General features: G+C 44.5%; 1 protein-coding gene across 2 annotated transcripts in view; it reads right to left on the bottom strand.

Annotated features, from left to right (window-relative positions):
- The window catches only part of LOC133122725 (deleted in malignant brain tumors 1 protein-like), a 41,645-nt gene that overhangs the window by 8,353 nt on the left and 15,684 nt on the right, over window positions 1–17,608 (bottom strand). The gene's annotated exons all lie outside the window — the stretch shown is intronic.

Below are 17,608 nucleotides of genomic sequence, written 5' to 3'. Positions count from 1 at the left end.
GTGTATTGGACCATAGAGCGTATGAGTTCAGTATATTGGACCATAGAGCGTATGAGTTCAGTGTATTGGACCATAGAGTGTTTGAGTTCACGGTATTGGACCATAGATCGTATAAGTTCAGTGTATTGGACCATAGAGCGTAGGAGTTTAGTTTATTGGACCATAGAGCGTATGAGTTCAGTGTATTGGACCATAGAGTGTTTGAGTTCACAGTATTGGACCATAGATCGTATAAGTTCAGTGTATTGGATAATAGAGCGTAGGAGTTTAGTTTATTGGACCATAGAGCGTATGAGTTCAGTGTATTGGATCATAAAGCACATGAGTTCAGTGCATTGGACTCATGCTTTTCAGAAACAGCAAAGAAATAAAAAGGGCCATGCCCAGAAGAGGTCCAGAGGAGTTTTTAGAATAACAAATAAAAGTAAACAAGCAAGGTATTGGGCAGAAGTGAACACAGACACAGGCTGCCTGTGTATCATAGTCATGACTGAGCATGTTTGTCTTAAAATATTTACATGGATAAAATCTTGCAGATTATCTTTAAAAAAAAATAGGACATATTATGTACATGTTTGACTTCATGAAAAGTAAGAACAGTTCCACCCTGAATAGAGGAAATAAGGATGTAGAGATGGTTCTGAGTACTGGGGGCTACATGGCTCAGACAGTAAGAGCAGTCGTCTGGCAGTTGGAAGGTTACCGGTTCGATCCCCCGCCTGGGCTGTGTCGAAGTATCCCTGAGCAAGACAACTAACCCCCATTTGCTCCTGACGAGCTGGTCGGTGCCTTACATGGCAGCCAATTGCCGTTGGTGTGTGTGAGTGTGTGTGTGAGTGTGTGTGAGTGTGTGTGAGTTTGTGTGAGTGTGTGTATGAATGGGTGAATGAGAAGCATCAATTGTATCCACCTGTGCTTTGGATAAAAGCACAATATGAATTCCAACCATTTACCATTTACATATCTGGGAGATCATCCAAACTCCACACTTGATTAAACTCACACACACTGATGTGTAACATTTCACAGTATAATCAATAAAGACCTTGTTAAATATGAACTCATATGGCCTATTAAGGGGCTATATTCACCCAGCATCACAGAAACTCTCACAGTGCACAGAAGACTCTTACCAGAACACACCAGGCCCACATCGTTTCCATGGGAGCAGGATTGATTCTTTGAGGGTGCTGTGGGGCAGAAGTTAATCTGAGATTCGTTGCCTCTACACTGAATCTCCTCTGCCCACACCTGGCCCTGGCCCTGGCCGAATGCAGCTGCCCCGCGCAGCTCTTTAGGAACCCCACAGCCCAGCTCCCTGCACACAACCTCTGCGTCCTGCTGGTCAAAGTCAGCATCACACACCGTGCCCCAGGAGCTCCCATGATGCACCTCTACTCTCCCAGAGCACAGGTCAGTCCCGCCCACCAGCCTGACCTCTGCAGTTCAAGAGAGAATAAAGAGAGAATCATCAGAAATGACTGGCACCTTATTCCAGAGACAACATTCAGCACAGCTGTCTGAACACAGGCCTGCACAGCTATTATACATGGAGTACAGCAGTGTGAGATGAGCCAAGCCATCATGGTATTGCCATCCCATCATGCACCCTGCTCCTGCTGAAGCTAAGCAGGTGTGGGCTTGGTCAGTACTTGGATGGGAGACCTCTTGGGAAACCTAAGTTGCTGCTGGAAGTGTTGTTGGTGGGCCAGTTGGGGGGAGATCTTCCCTCTGGTTCAATGACCCCCAATGTCCCCATCACTGCACTGGGAGTCCTACCTGAGCAGATCACTCCAGCGTCCTCTCCATGATGACAGTTATTTTTACCCCATCCAGGTGCCCCACACTGCTTCAGTGAGGATTCTGATCCACGGCAGGACACATAAGCCATCCATATTCTCCCAGACCCTGATCCAAAGTGAGCCACTCCTAGTGCATCAACAGCATCTCCACAGTCCAGCTGTCTGCACACCACCCCAGCATCCTTCATGTCCCAGCGATCATCACACACTGTCCCCCACTTTCCCCGATGGTAAACCTCCACTCTCCCAGCACAGGGGCTGCCACCATTCACCAGCCTCACATCCTCCCTGCCTGAGAGAGAGAGAGAGAGAGAGAGAGAGAGAGAATTATCATGTTTTAACACTGATGAGAGGTCTTTAATACAGTTTAGCCAGGTGTACAATGGCTGTTTACCCCAAAGTTGTCACTGTGGATTTAAAGGATATGACCTCAGCAGTGTCTGCAGGAACACAGGGACACCACTAGGGTGCGCTCTACCTCCCTTGCTTTGTGCACTGGACACCAGTGATATGATCTCTGCCAGTGAGGCCTGTCACATGACTGATTAAGCAGATGACACTCCTGTGACAGCGCTCATCTCTCAGGGAGAAGAAGCCCCTACAGACTGCAGGGACACACGTTGGCCACTGGAGTAGCCAATCGTCTCCTCTTGACCCTATCACCCCCTCTTCTATTGGACAATAGAGTGTATGAGATCAGTTTATTGGACCATAGAGTGTATGAGTTCAAGGTATTGGACCATAGAGCGTATGATTTCAGTGTAATGGACCATAGAGCGTAGGAGTTCAGTTTGATGGACCATAGATCGTATAAGTTCAGTGTATTGGACCACAGAGCGTATGAGTTCAGTGTATTGGATCATAAAGCACAAGAGTTCAGTGCATTGGACTCATGCTTTTCAGGTACAGCACAGAAATAAAAAGGGCCATGCCCAGAAGAGGTCCAGAGGAGTTTTGAGAAGAACAAATACAAGTAAACAAGCAAGGTATTGGGCAGAAGTGAACAGAGACACAGGCTGCCAGTGAATGATAGTCATGACTGAGCATGTTTGTCTTATACTATTTACATGGTTAAAATCCTGCAGAGTATGTTTAAAAAAAAAATAGTACATACTGTGTACATGTTTGACTTCTTGAGAAGTAAGAACAGTTCCGCCCTGAATAGAGGAAATGAGGATGTAGAGATGGTTCTGAGTACTGGGGGCGACATGGCTCAGGCAGTAAGAGCAGTCGTCTGGCAGTTGGAGGGTTGCCCGTTTGATCTCCCGCCCGGGCTGTGTCAAAGTATCCCTGAGCAAGACACCTAACCCCCATTTGTTCCTGGCGAGCTGGTCGGTGCCTTACATGGCAGCCAATTGCCGTTGGTGTGTGAGTGTGTGTGAGTTTGTGTGAGTGTGTGTATGAATGGGTGAATTAGAAGCATGAATTGTACAGCGCTTTGGATAAAAGCGCTATATAAATGCCAACCATTTACCATTTACATATCTGGGAGATCATCCAAACTCCACACTTGATTAAACTCACACACACTGATGTGTAACATTTCACAGTATAATGAATAAAGACCTTGTTAAATATGAACTCATATGGCCTATTAAGGAGCTATATTCACCCAGCATCACAGAAACTCTCACAGTGCACAGAAGACTCTTACCAGAACACACCAGGCCCACATCGTTTCCATGGGAGCAGGATTGATTCTTTGAGGGTGCTGTGGGGCAGAAGTTAATCTGAGATTCGTTGCCTCTACACTGAATCTCCTCTGCCCACACCTGGCCCTCGCCCTGGCCGAATGCAGCTGCCCCACGCAGCTCTTTAGGAGCCCCGCAGCCCAGCTCCCTGCAAAAAACCTCTGCGTCCTGCTGGTCAAAGTCAGCATCACACACCGTGCCCCAGGAGCTCCCATGATGCACCTCTACTCTCCCAGAGCACAGGTCAGTCCCGCCCACCAGCCTGACCTCTGCAGTGGAACAGAAAATAAAGAGAGAATCATCATAAATGACCAGCACCTTATTCCAGAGACAACATTCAGCACAGCTGTCTGAACACAGGCCTGCACAGCTATTTTACAAGGAGTACAGCAGTGTGAGATGAGCCAAGCCATCATGGTATTGCCATCCCCTCATTCACCCTGCTCCTGCTGGAGCCAAGCAGGTGAGGGCTTGGTCAGTAGTTGGATGGGAGACCTCCTGGGAAACCTAAGTTGCTGCTGGAAGTGTTTTTGGTGGGCCAGTTGGGGGGAGATCTTCCCTCTGCTTCAATTACCCCCAATGAGCCCATCACTGCGCTGAGAGTCCTACCTGAGCAGATCACTCCAGCGTCCTCTCCATGATTACAGAGATGTTCACCCCATCCTAGTGACTCACACTGCTTCAGTGAGGATTCTGATCCATTGCAGGACACAGCACCCAGCCATATTCTCCCAGACCCTGGTCCAAAGTGACCTTCTCCTAGTGCCTCTACAGTATCTCCACAGCCCAGCTGTCTGCACACCACCCCAGCATCCTTCATGTCCCAGTGATCATCACACACTGTCCCCCACTCTCCCCGATGGTAAACCTCCACTCTCCCAGCACAGGAGCTGCCACCATTCACCAGCCTCACATCCTCCCTGCCTGAGAGAGAGAGAGAGAGAGAGAGAGAGAGAGAGAGAGAGAGATAATTATCATGTTGTAACACTGATGAGAGATCTGCAATACAGATTAGCCAGGTGTACAATGGCTGTTTACCCCCAAGTTGTCACTGTGGATTTAAAGGATATGACCCCAGCAGTGTCTGCAGGAACACAGGGACACCACTAGGGTGCGCTCTATCTCCCTTGCTTTGTGCACTGGACACCAGTGATATGAGCTCTGCCAGTGAGGCCTGTCACATGACTGATTAAACAGATGACACTCCTGTGACAGCGCTCATCTCTCAGGGAGAAGAAGCCCCTACAGACTGCAGGGACACACATTGGCCACAAGGGGTAGAAAAACCTTTTACTTTGTCAGACACAAAAACTGCTTTCCTGCCCATAAGAATGCTGCCTGAGACATGTACAATCTCAAACGGAGCACAGGCACAAAGTATTGCATCCTCAAAAGGGAATCAGCATTACCAGTGTGGTAAAGGTGCTGGTGTAAGTCGAGGTTGAACATATATAAACTGAGTCTTAACTGAGTCTGGCATTTTAAAAGATTTCCACATGAAGTTTGCACAGGCGTGCACTGATGCACTAATTTACGGAAAGTTTTTTTATATACGTTTTATCACTTGGACACTCCAACACGTCTAATATATCATTAATGTGCTGCCATAATGAAATCAAATGCTGTGGAGAGAATGTCACATTTCTGTTCAGCAAAAACTCACCAGAGACTTTTCACTAAATTAATCTATTAAAAATGCAATACTTGCATCTGAAGTGATACTAGTAATATATAAGCCTAACTTAGGACATACATTTGACATTATACAAGAGGTTGTATTTTTAGGAGCCACCTGTTTATTTGCTGAATTTACTACCTGACTTTTTCATGAATATCAAATGCAACGAGTATGAGAAATCAGAAACACCATAAAGATCTGTAAATACAATACAACAAATACATGAGCATAATATTTTTTAGAACTTTACTAAGGGTTAGGGTTAGACAAGAGGGATAGTGGAAGGGGGAGGAGATCAGGAGGGAGGACTAGGGTAGAGTTTGAAAAGGTGCATTTTCAGTCAGTCGAAATAGGGGGAGGGGTCCTGCTGTCCTGACAGTTGTCATTCCACCTCTGAGGAACCAGAACCGAAAACAGGCATAAACATGCAGCTCAACCACCTGGTGCTTGTAGTGAGGGAACCAGACCAGAGCTGGCAGACCGGAGTGGTCTAGCTGGGGAGTGATTAAGGATTGTATGGAAGGTGGGGCAGTCCCCTTAGCAGCCTGACATGCTAGCACTAGGGCCTTGAAGCGGATGCGTGCGGCAATAGGAAGCCAGTGGAGGCCAATGAGGAGTGGGGTGACATGAGCCGACCTGGGCTGACTGGTGGTCAGGCAGGCTGCCGTAATCTGTGGTGTTTAGAGGCTGCCTGTAACCCTGCTCTTACTGGAGAGCCCTTTGACCAGCAGACCCTCTGACCCCCAGTCTATGACCCCCAGTCTCTGACCCCCGGTCTCTGACCCCCAGTCTCTGACCCCCAGTCTCTGGCCCCAAGTCTCTGGCCCTGATTGAGTTTGGAGAAGCAGGGGAGGAGGATGAATCTGTGCTCTATGGATGGATGGGATAACGGACTTGAAGACACTCCAGATCTAGAACAAACAAAACATACATGATGGGGAATTATTCTATAATTTCTAATTAAGTATAATTATTTTATAATGTATTATTCATGATAATTATTTCATAATGTATTATTAATTATAATTATTTTATCATTCATAATTATATTATAACAAGTCGCAATTGTAATAATATAATTATAAATTATATTTCTGATTCCATGGAATAAATATACCTATGTTGGCACTAATTCCAAGAGATTACGGATTTAAACGAGAAGCTTTCACGTGTTGCACGGCATAGTTCAGTGCGGCATGTCAAGTTTAAAGCAGCACTGCACAATCTAGGTCCAGGTGCAGAATTTCTACTTTAAGCCATCTGTAAATGTGAGTTTAACAAATTCCCTGAAGGTAGTGCAACTCGACATGCCACACTTAAAGGTACAGCAGGTAAGATTTCTGTTTTAAAGTATTGTTACAAGACCATTTCCCATCATTGAAAAAGACTCACTGACATGTTGACTCACCCTCTGCCTGTGTAACGAAAAGACGTTTCATATTATTAATAATAGACATCGGTTTTGTGAAATTCAGATTAAAAAGATAGTAAAATCGAACATGCGTTTTACAATAGGTCGCCCTCTCTCGGCTAACGTTAGCTGGCTGGCTCGTTACATTACATTTTTTTTGAAAATAATTTTTACAACGTTGGCTAGCTGGACTTTGGACTCACGTTAGTTTCTAACAATATAAATTATAAATTATAAGTATAATTATAGTACAATTCATGCATTATAAATAGTATAAATTCTGAATGCCGTAGAACTTAACAGGACAAAATAGCTAGCTAATCGGCAAATTTAAAAGGATTTTAGAAATCGGTGTTCTACGTTGAGTCAGTGTTGCAAATAAAAGTAGTCACCAGACTGGGTCGTGGTTCTTAACTCCACCTCGGCTCCACCTTTCAACAAGCTTTGACCAAAAGAGAAATAGCAAGTAAAACTCGCCTTTATTTGATCTGTGAAATTCCTGCGTTCTTCTTCAGCTCAGGTTGGTGCAGAGGCAAAATATAACAGAAGCTTGTTCTTTGATAGACGCTTCAAGTAAGGCAGATAGGATATACACAGTACAATGCTGTATTAAATAAACAGTGAAATTCTGTGGGAAAAACAGTGTAAATGTACAGATTTGTTTTACAGTGTGGTACTCACTGGCTGTACAGAGCAGGAGCAGGGAGGAGAGAGAGAGGAACGACAGACATCTCTCCATCTTCAGCGCAGACAGCAGAGTGGATGCTCACACCTTCCCCTCTGAGCTCTGAGATAATGGGAACCCTGCGCTTGGACCATGGAGACAGGCTTGGACCCTGCCATCGAGAGCACACCCCCACCCCCCCACCAATCACACTCACTGCTCGGCCACGCCCACAGAAGCTTCAGGGACTGAAAGCCAGAGCAAATAAGACTATTTCCTTTCAAGCCCCCCTTTGGGCTCTTTTCATAGTTAGAGTTTAATACAATGCTTTGTTGTAAATGCTCAATATGAGGTTTCGACTGAGTGTTGGAAATGCTCAATATGAGGTTTTGACTGAGTGTTGTAAATGCTAAATATGAGGTTTTGACTGAGTGTTGTAAATGCTCAATATGAGGTTTTGACTGAGTGTTGTAAATGCTCAATATGAGGTTTTGACTGAGTGTTGTAAATGCTCAATATGAGGTTTTGACTGAGTGTTGTAAATGCTCAATATGAGGTTTCGACTGAGTGTTGGAAATGCTCAATATGAGGTTTTGACTGAGTGTTGTAAATGCTCAATATGAGGTTTTGACTGAGTGTTGTAAATGCTCAATATGAGGTTTTGACTGAGTGTTGTAAATGCTCAATATGAGGTTTTGACTGAGTGTTGTAAATGCTCAATATGAGGTTTTGACTGAGTGTTGTAAATGCTTAATATGAGGTTTTGACTGAGTTACGTTAAGTTTGAGTATTGGTTGCATCTCAAACTTTTTACTTTTGGTTTAGAATGCCCAATTTTGATTTGGTGTGATTTGGTGTTTCAAGGAATGATTGAGTTTCATTGTGGTGATTAAATATTTCTGTTAATTGCTTTGAAAATGATTGATTAGTTTTTCTAAATTTAAGATTAATATTGTACGGAAAGTGTGGGAAAATTTTTATTGGCTCACAAAATATAGCTCGTATGGCATTAACTGTGTAATTTGTGCAAAGCATGAATCTGTGCCCACTTATACTAAAGTGCAGAGAGAAGCCGTCTACCAGTGGGAATTTCCAGTGAACTGTCGCAACGCAAGCAAATATGGGCATGAATACCAGTAAGATAAGAGAAGCAGGAACATTTGTTTCAAATATCATCACAAGTTTGCAGAAAAGCAGGAGCCCACCTAACCACGAAGGAGGGGGCCACACTGGATTGACCCCAGAGCTTAGAATTGTTTCTCTTGGTGCATGTGTTGGCTGCTGACTGGAGGGAGACAGGGACTGCCCCACTCTCCCCAGCAACAGAATGTGTATATAAGCTGTAACGAAGCATAAGGCATTGTTCTCCGCTTTGGAACCGCTGGACCTGATATGCATATTGTATGAAGCTGTTAAACTCTGACTTGTGCAGAGCTGTTATTGTGTTGCAGATTTGTATCCAACAAAAGTCTATTGATTTCAGCGCACTTATCCCTGGTTACGGGAATTTGTTGCACATCGCTCTGGATAAGAGCGCCTGCCAAATGTCATTAATGTAACGTAATGTTTGATGTGATTTCAAAAGAAGCTCTTCTTGCCAAGGCCAGCCCAATCGTCCTGCTTTCTGCGGAGGACTGCTCTCCTCGTGTCGATGTTGAGAGCTTACTGTATGGACTCTAAAAGGGATGGGGATGAGGGTATATTCGATGTTGGACTTCAATAGGTCAGCGGAACAAGACCAGAAGCTATAACGTTGTGGTTAATCAGGACAGTTGAACTCCGAGATCGCAGCACAACGCCTCCTTTCAGTTATCCTCGCTCTTTTAACATTACGGCGATGCTTGTCTAAATTATTACAATGGTGACGAACTCCAGAGCAACCCTGTTATAATGTGGGACTTCCATCATCAATGCACAATCTTTCAGGGAGCAAGGTCATTCTATTTGCCAAATTCACATTCTCAATTCTTAATTATGATATGAGACGATACAGTCTATGGTCTAGTCATATAGTCAGTGATGTACACCACACACACACATCAGTGATAAAAACAGAAGCTGATCTGTGCTCCACACACACTGGGGAAAGTATTAAGATGGAGAGCCTAGACTTTACAGAGCTGGGATATGAAACCCATCTGCATTCTGACCAAATGAAAACAGAGACTGAGGTTGGAGGATACCATCAGACAGAACAGATCAGTGACTCGGAGGATTTTAAATCTGATAAAATGATGTGTGAATCCAGTGAAAGTTTAGTGAGTGATCTCATGAACATTGTGGCGAGCAGACTGGAATCCACTGGTGGCTAGAGTCGCCGCTAGTTAAATAGCTAGCTGAGTAGCCTGTGTGGAAAGCGGCTAACAAAGTTGTTGTTTTGCAAATGATATTAGACCCCGGTCTCTTCGCCCATTGCTCATTCATAACGAGAATGGGGCATAGATATTTTTTGTATGTAAACACAGGAGCGACAAATTCTGTATAGTCTGCCTGTAAGACTGATCTAAAGAGATACTGACCTTTGTCTTTGGAAAACCCACGTGATTGTAAGAGTGATTGTAAGAGTGATGGTAAGTGGTATTTAAAGAGATTCTTGGTGTCACGAGGCTTTTGGGAAACCCACCCCTGTCCCTTTTCAGTTCTTTTCACTTCTGATGTAGAGGCTGATGTGTCTGTCAGCTAAAGCTGATCTTTAGACAGTATGTTTTATCTGAGATGTCAGTTTGCGTCTTTGTTTCACTCGTGTAGATGAATTGTGTGAGTGTACACGGACCTTTATGCCGCATACATTTCTGAATAAACTCTTATGTCCTTCACTGTGCCATAGCCTCATCCTTCACTGCTCCTGTTTATGATTGTTGTTTAATTCCTGTTACATGTAACTTGAAAAAATGGCTCAAAAAAGGTGGCTCAACTAAGTACTGAGTAAACAGAGTGAATACGTACGTGTACGTGTGGTACTTATACTAATGTGCATTACTATGTGCCCACTTCTACTTACGTGCAGAGAGAAGCTGTCTACCAGTGGGAATTTCCACTGAACTGTCGCAATTCAAGCAAATATGGGCATGAATACCAGTAAGATAAGAGAAGCAGGAACATTTGTTTCAAATATCATCACAAGTTTGCAGAAAAACAGGAGCCCACCTAACCATGAAGGAGGGGGCCACACTGGATTGACCCCAGAGCTTAGAATTGTTTCTCTTGGTGCATGTGCTGGCTGCTGACTGGAGGGAGACAGGGACTGCCCCACTCTCCCCAGCAACAGAATGTGTATATAAGCTGTAACGAAGCATAAGGCATGGTTCTCCGCTTTGGAAGCGCTGGATCCGATATGCATATTGTATGAAACTGTTAAACTCTGACTTGTGCAGAGCTGTTATTGTTTTGCGCATTTGTATCCAACAAAAGTCTATTGATTTCAGCGCACTTATCCCTGGTTACGGGAATTTGTTGCACATCGCTCTGGATAAGATCGCCTGCCAAATGTCATTAATGTAACGTAATGTTTGATGTGATTTCAAAAGAAGCTCTTCTTGCCAAGGCCAGCCCAATCGTCCTGCTTTCTGCGGAGGACTGCTCTCCTCGTGTCGATGTTGAGAGCTTACTGTATGGACTCTAAAAGGGATGGGGATGAGGGTATATTCGATGTTGGACTTCAATAGGTCAGCGGAACAAGACCAGAAGCTATAACGTTGTGGTTAATCAGGACAGTTGAACTCCGAGATCGCAGCACAACGCCTCCTTTCAGTTATCCTCGCTCTTTTAACATTACGGCGATGCTTGTCTAAATTATTACAATGGTGACGAACTCCAGAGCAACCCTGTTATAATGTGGGACTTCCATCATCAATGCACAATCTTTCAGGGAGCAAGGTCATTCTATTTGCCAAATTCACATTCTCAATTCTTCCACTTATTTTTCTTTCATCTTTTCCTAGCCTCTCCCGATGGGTAGAGCTAGGGGCAAGAGAAGGAGCAAAGAAAAAGAGGAGAAATTATGATATGAGACGATACAGTCTATGGTCTAGTCATATAGTCAGTGATGTACACCACACACACACATCAGTGATAAAAACAGAAGCTGATCTGTGCTCCACACACACTGGGGATCTTATTAAGACGGAGAGCCTAGACTTTACAGAGCTGGGATATGTCACCCATCTGCATCCAGACCAAATGAAAACAGAGACTGAGGTTGGAGGATACCATCAGACAGAACAGATCAGTGACTCGGAGGATTTTAAATCTGATAAAATGACGTGTGAATCCAGTGAAAGTTTAGTGAGTGATCTCATGAACACTGTGATGGATGAAGCTGGTGTTCATCTCAAAGATCAGGTTGAACCGTGGCAATGTGCAGGAGAGACAAACCCAAACTGTGTAAAGGAAGAAATTGATGAAATTTTTATCTTTAAGACAACCATGAGTGAATGTGAAGTGTCTGAATCTGTTGGAAGGGGGAGCATTACTCCCTCCCTGTGGAAATCATATCTGGTGTCAGCTGCACTTAAGTTGGTAAACAAGTTTATGATTCACCACATATCTGTACATCCAGGAACCAGTGGGCCTGATGGAAGGGCCAGTGGCCAGAGCCAGAGGACCTCAATCTGGGACAGCTGCACTGAGGGTGTGTGACTCTCCCCACAGATGCTGCTGCCCTGAGGGTGTGTGACTCTCCCCACAGATGCTGCTGCACTGAGGGTGTGTGACTTTCCCCACAGATGCTGCTGCACTGAGGGTGTGTGACTTTCCCCACAGATGCTGCTGCACTGAGGGTGTGTGACTTTCCCCACAGATGCTGCTGCACTGAGGGTGTGTGACTTTCCCCACAGATGCTGCTGCACTGAGGGTGTGTGACTTTCCCCACAGATGCTGCTGCACTGAGGGTGTGTGACTTTCCCCACAGATGCTGCTGCACTGAGGGTGTGTGACTTTCCCCACATATGCTGCTGCACTGAGGGTGTGTGACTTTCCCCACAGATGCTGCTGCACTGAGGGTGTGTGACTTTCCCCACAGATGCTGCTGCACTGAGGGTGTGTGACTTTCCCCACATATGCTGACCCAATGTAAGGGAACTAGGGGTCAGAGGTCAGATAACCTGTAGTGTGTAATAAGAGACACAACAGGTGATGAAGTTGTTTAGTGTTTCAACGGTAGATTTATTTATTTTAAATCCTTTATATATCAGTTATACACAGAAGTGGTATCAAAACATGACACTCATACCACTTCAGGTAAGTAAATAACCAAATACATAACAATTAACAATGAGACGTAATCCATGCTTTCATTCACTTCCATAAGCCGTAAACTTATTTTAAGCAATGTACATGGACATTTCCAGATGATAGCAAAACTTTAAAAATAACAATGTCTTTTTCACCTTTAATCAGTAGTCACAGTAAGACATATTAATAAACTTTTCTTTTCCAATTTTATGTAGTGACACAGTTATACTATAATTTATAATAATGTGCTTAACTCCCTCCTTTTAGTTTACAGTTAAGTATCACGTAACAATAACCATAAATCATACACACACAGGATAATAGCGCATTTAAATCTCTTCAATGTGATTAATGCACTAGTCTGGACCCTTGAGATTGTTGCATACTGCTATTATTATAATGGCATACTCTGAGTAAACAAATTACTGACCCTCCTGATTATCAACACTCTTATTTTGGTTGTTGAGATCTCATTTCAACACACAACACATAGTATTTTTTTAATAACACACATTCATGAACTCGGTGTTCAGTAGCCACTCGCATGGCGACCGCCATTTTATGAACTGTTCAATGTGTGCTACGTATTAGATTAGTCTTCCAATTTACTTGTTAACTGAAATGTTAAACCGATTAATTGCACCAATAACGTTATTCCAAACGTAAACCTCATAGGATTCAAACTGAAAATACATCACTCAATTTAGAATAACGTTTGTTATCGTTCACAATATGTCCCTATATGTGACTAACGTTAACGGTGCATATTAGCGTAGACCAACGTTAGCTATGCGGTTAGCTAGTAGTGGCTATCTCTGTCGACGAGGACTGGATAGCGCTTGACACAGTACAGAAACCTAATCAAAACCTTCATAAGAATTACAAGTTAGATATTGTTATCCTTTCAAAATGTAATCACCCTGTAGTGTATAATAAGAGACAAGACAGGTGATGAAGTTGTTTCGCTTTTCAACGGCAGATTTATTTGAAAATCCACGAATGAAACGCAGAATGTATTGATCACGAGCAGGAAGGTAGGTTCCTAGCGGTCTGGAAGGAAATTTCCATGGAATAAAAGGTTATTAATAGTTTAGATTCAGTAGCTATGATACTGGAGAGTTTTAAAAATGAAAAATATAGGGGGTGCTTAATTTTCAATCCTTTACAGACTGCCAACCTGTGTCTGTGTTCACTTCCGCCCAGTACCTTGCTTGTCTGCCTGTATTTGCCTTTCTAAAAAGTGTTCTGGGTGCCTGTAGGCCTATCTGAAAAGCATGTGGCCAAAAGATACAAGAGGAGACATGTATTATTATTATTATTATTATTATTATTATTATTATTATTATGATGATGATGATGATGATGATGATGGACTTCAAGTTAGTGAAAAGGGCTCCCACACTGGCTCACCGTTGTTTAATCAATGGCTGAAAAAGCGAACAAAAAGCCAATCTGCATACAGCAGTGCAGAATCTAGTGTTGGTACTACTGACCCCTCAGCAGTGCAGAATCTAGTGTTGGTACTACTGACCCCTCAGCAGTGCAGAATCTAGTGTTGGTACTACTGACCCCTCAGCAGTGCAGAATCCAGTGTTGGTACTACTGACCCCTCAGCAGTGCAGAATCCAGTGTTGGTACTACTGACCCCTCAGCAGTGCAGAATCCAGTGTTGGTACTACTGACCCCTCAGCAGTGTGTCTTTGGTGTTGTGCAAAGTCACAGATCCCATTAATCACAAGTCTTCCATTCTGGAAATGTGATTATTTTTTTACTTTTTGTTTTTGTTTAACCAGCCACAGTGTCTGGTGGATGAAAAACGTTTTACCAGACCAGACCTTCTGTAGGAAAATCACAGACCACAGTCTCTCTAACTAGCCGTTAATATCCTCCACTCCATCATTAAGACTCTGTTCCTTTTTTAACCTCCCTTCACTCAGGACCATTCTAGTCAAAGTAAGAATCTTTATAACACAGTCATGTTCAGCAGTGTGGCTCTGTTCTGGAAGACCTCCTGGCATGGACGGAGAAGACCAGGAGGAGGAAGCAGGCACACCCAGAGGGGTACACACAGAACAGATCCGGCAGCACAGGACACCGTTATTTGTATGGGATCGGTTGACAGCATATCTTTGGATTTGGGAGGAAGCCGGAAGAAAGCCACGCAGACATGGGGGCGACATGGCTCAGGCAGTAAGAACAGTCGTCTGGCAGTCGGAGGGTTGCCGGTTTGATCCCCCGCCCGGGCTGTGTCGAAGTATCCCTGAGCAAGACACATAACCCCCAAATGCTCCTGACGAGCTGGTCGGTGCTTTGCATGGCAGCCAATCGCCGTTGGTGTGTGTGTGTATGAATGGGTGAATGAGAAGCATTAATTGTACAGCGCTTTGGATAAAGGTGCTATATAAATGCCAAACAAACATGGGGAGAACATGCAAACTCCACACAGAAAGGGTCAGTTTGGATTCAAATCCGGGACGTTTTTGCTGTAGGCTGAAAGTGCTCACAGCAAAAAGAAATGGACAACCGTGCTGCCCATAGATGTTAGTTTAATAAACACGAGGGTGGCGCAGGGGTGGAGAAGGGGCTTAGACTAGCAGTCTGTAGTGAGCATACATGACTTAGACTAGCAGTCTGTAGTGAGAATACATGACTTAGACAAGCAGTCTGTGGTGAGCATACATGACTTAGACAAGCAGTCTGTGGTGAGCATACATGACTTAGACGAGCAGTCTGTAGTGAGCATACATGACTTAGACTAGCAGTCTGTAGTGAGCATACATGACTTAGACTAGCAGTCTGTGGTGAGCATACATGTCTTAGACAAGCAGTCTGTGGTGAGCATACATGACTTAGACTAGCAGTCTGTAGTGAGAATACATGACTTAGACTAGCAGTCTGTGGTGAGCATACATGACTTAGACTAGCAGTCTGTAGTGAGAATACATGACTTAGACTAGCAGTCTGTGGTGAGCATACATGACTTAGACTAGCAGTCTGTAGTGAGAATACATGACTTAGACTAGCAGTCTGTGGTGAGCATACATGACTTAGACTAGCAGTCTGTAGTGAGCATACATGACTTAGACTAGCAGTCTGTGGTGAGCATACATGACTTAGACTAGCAGTCTGTGGTGAGCATACATGTCTTAGACAAGCAGTCTGTGGTGAGCATACATGACTTAGACGAGCAGTCTGTAGTGAGCATACATGACTTAGACTAGCAGTCTGTAGTGAGCATACATGACTTGGACTAGCAGTCTGTGGTGAGCATACATGACTTAGACAAGCAGTCTGTGGTGAGCATACATGACTTAGACTAGCAGTCTGCAGTGAGCATACATGACTTAGAATAGCAGTCTGTAGTGAGCATACATGACTTAGACTAGCAGTCTGTAGTGAGCATACATGACTTAGACTAGCAGTCTGTAGTGAGCATACATGACTTAGACTAGCAGTCTGTAGTGAGCATATGTCGGAGGGTCAGGAGTGCACTCATACACATGCACACACACACACACTCATACACACACAATAACCCCAGGCCACATGGGGACCAACACACTGGGAGAGGGGGTTCACACACTCATACACACACACACACACATGAACTCACACACACGTACACATGCACACACACACTCATACACACACAATAACCCCAGGCCACATGGAGATCAACGCACGGGGAGAGGGGGTTCACACACTAACAACAACCTGCTAGATCCCCATCAGTCTGGCTTCAGATCTGGCCACTGGACAGAGACCGCGCTCCTCTCCGTCAGTGAGTCACTCCATGCTGCATGAGCAGCCTCCCTCTCCTCCGCCCTCATTCTTCTAGATCTCTCTGCTGCCTTCGACACTATGGATCACTCCATCCTCCTGTCCACCCTGTCAGCAACGGGCATCTGTGGCACAGCCCTGGACTGGATTGAGTCCTACCTCTCTGGTCGCTCCTTCCAAGTTGCCTGGGCTGGTACGGTATCAACACCTCGGCCCCTTGCCACAGGAGTTCCCCAGGGCTCAGTCCTAGGCCCGCTTCTTTTTTCTCTTTCCACTCATTCCCTTGGCCCTGTGATCACTGCACATAGGCTATCCTACCACTGCTATGCGGATGATACCCAACTCTTCATCTCGTTCCCACCATCTGATACACAGGTTTCAGCCCGTATCTCTGCTTGCCTGAGTGACATCCAGAGCTGGATGGACAACCACCATCTAAAGCTCAACTCAGGCAAGACTGAAATGATATTCATCCCTGCTAATACCTCTCCCCATCTGGATCTCTCCATTTCCCTTGGGGATACCACACTCACGCCATCACCCAGTGCAAGGAACCTCGGCGTGCAAACTGTCCCTTTCCGAGACGGCGGTGACCCGGTCATGCAGGTTCTTCCTATACAGCATACAGAGAATCCGCCCCTTTCTCAACCCCTACTCGACCCAGCTCGTGGTCCAAGCGATGGTTCTGCCCGCCTGGACTACTGCAATTCCCTCTTGGCTGGCCTCCCAGCGACCACCATCAGACCCTTCCAACTTATCCAGAATGCAGCAGCTCGTCTGGTCTTCAACCTTCCCAAATACTCACACGTCACCCCCCTGCTTACTTCCCTCCACTGACTGTCATGGCTCGCATTAAATTCAAAACATTGGTGCTAGCCTTCCAAGCAGTTAAGGGGTCCTAAAGCTAGTCCTTTATTTTTCTCCGGACAAAAATACACCCAAAATATTACCTGGATTACATTTATACTTACAACTAAGTTAACAGTAACCCTTATACTGGAGGCTACCAACAGGATTTGCTTCCAAGAGGGCAACCCAACCCCCAACATATTTTAATTAACAAAAATGTATATTTTACTTTTTATACTCGATATTTGTAGATATTTGGATTCAACATACTGAATTATACAGCCTTTGAGAAAAATGCTGTCGGGTTTATATTGAAGTTTATATTGAAAGATAAATGTTCAATTAAAATATAATACTTTTTTAGATGGATTGATGGAAGGGAAGTGGGAGATTGAGAGTGAACAGAGACAGGAGACTTTTGGAGTCCCATTTAATGAGCAGCACACAGATCAAACACCAGTCTGCCTGTGGAGAGAGAGAGGAGGAACGCTTATTGCTATA

This window comes from Conger conger, chromosome 2 (assembly GCF_963514075.1).
Source record: "Conger conger chromosome 2, fConCon1.1, whole genome shotgun sequence".
Lineage (NCBI taxonomy): Eukaryota > Metazoa > Chordata > Actinopteri > Anguilliformes > Congridae > Conger > Conger conger.
Note: the sequence above shows the minus strand (reverse complement) of the source record. Positions and strands in the feature narration are given on the sequence as shown.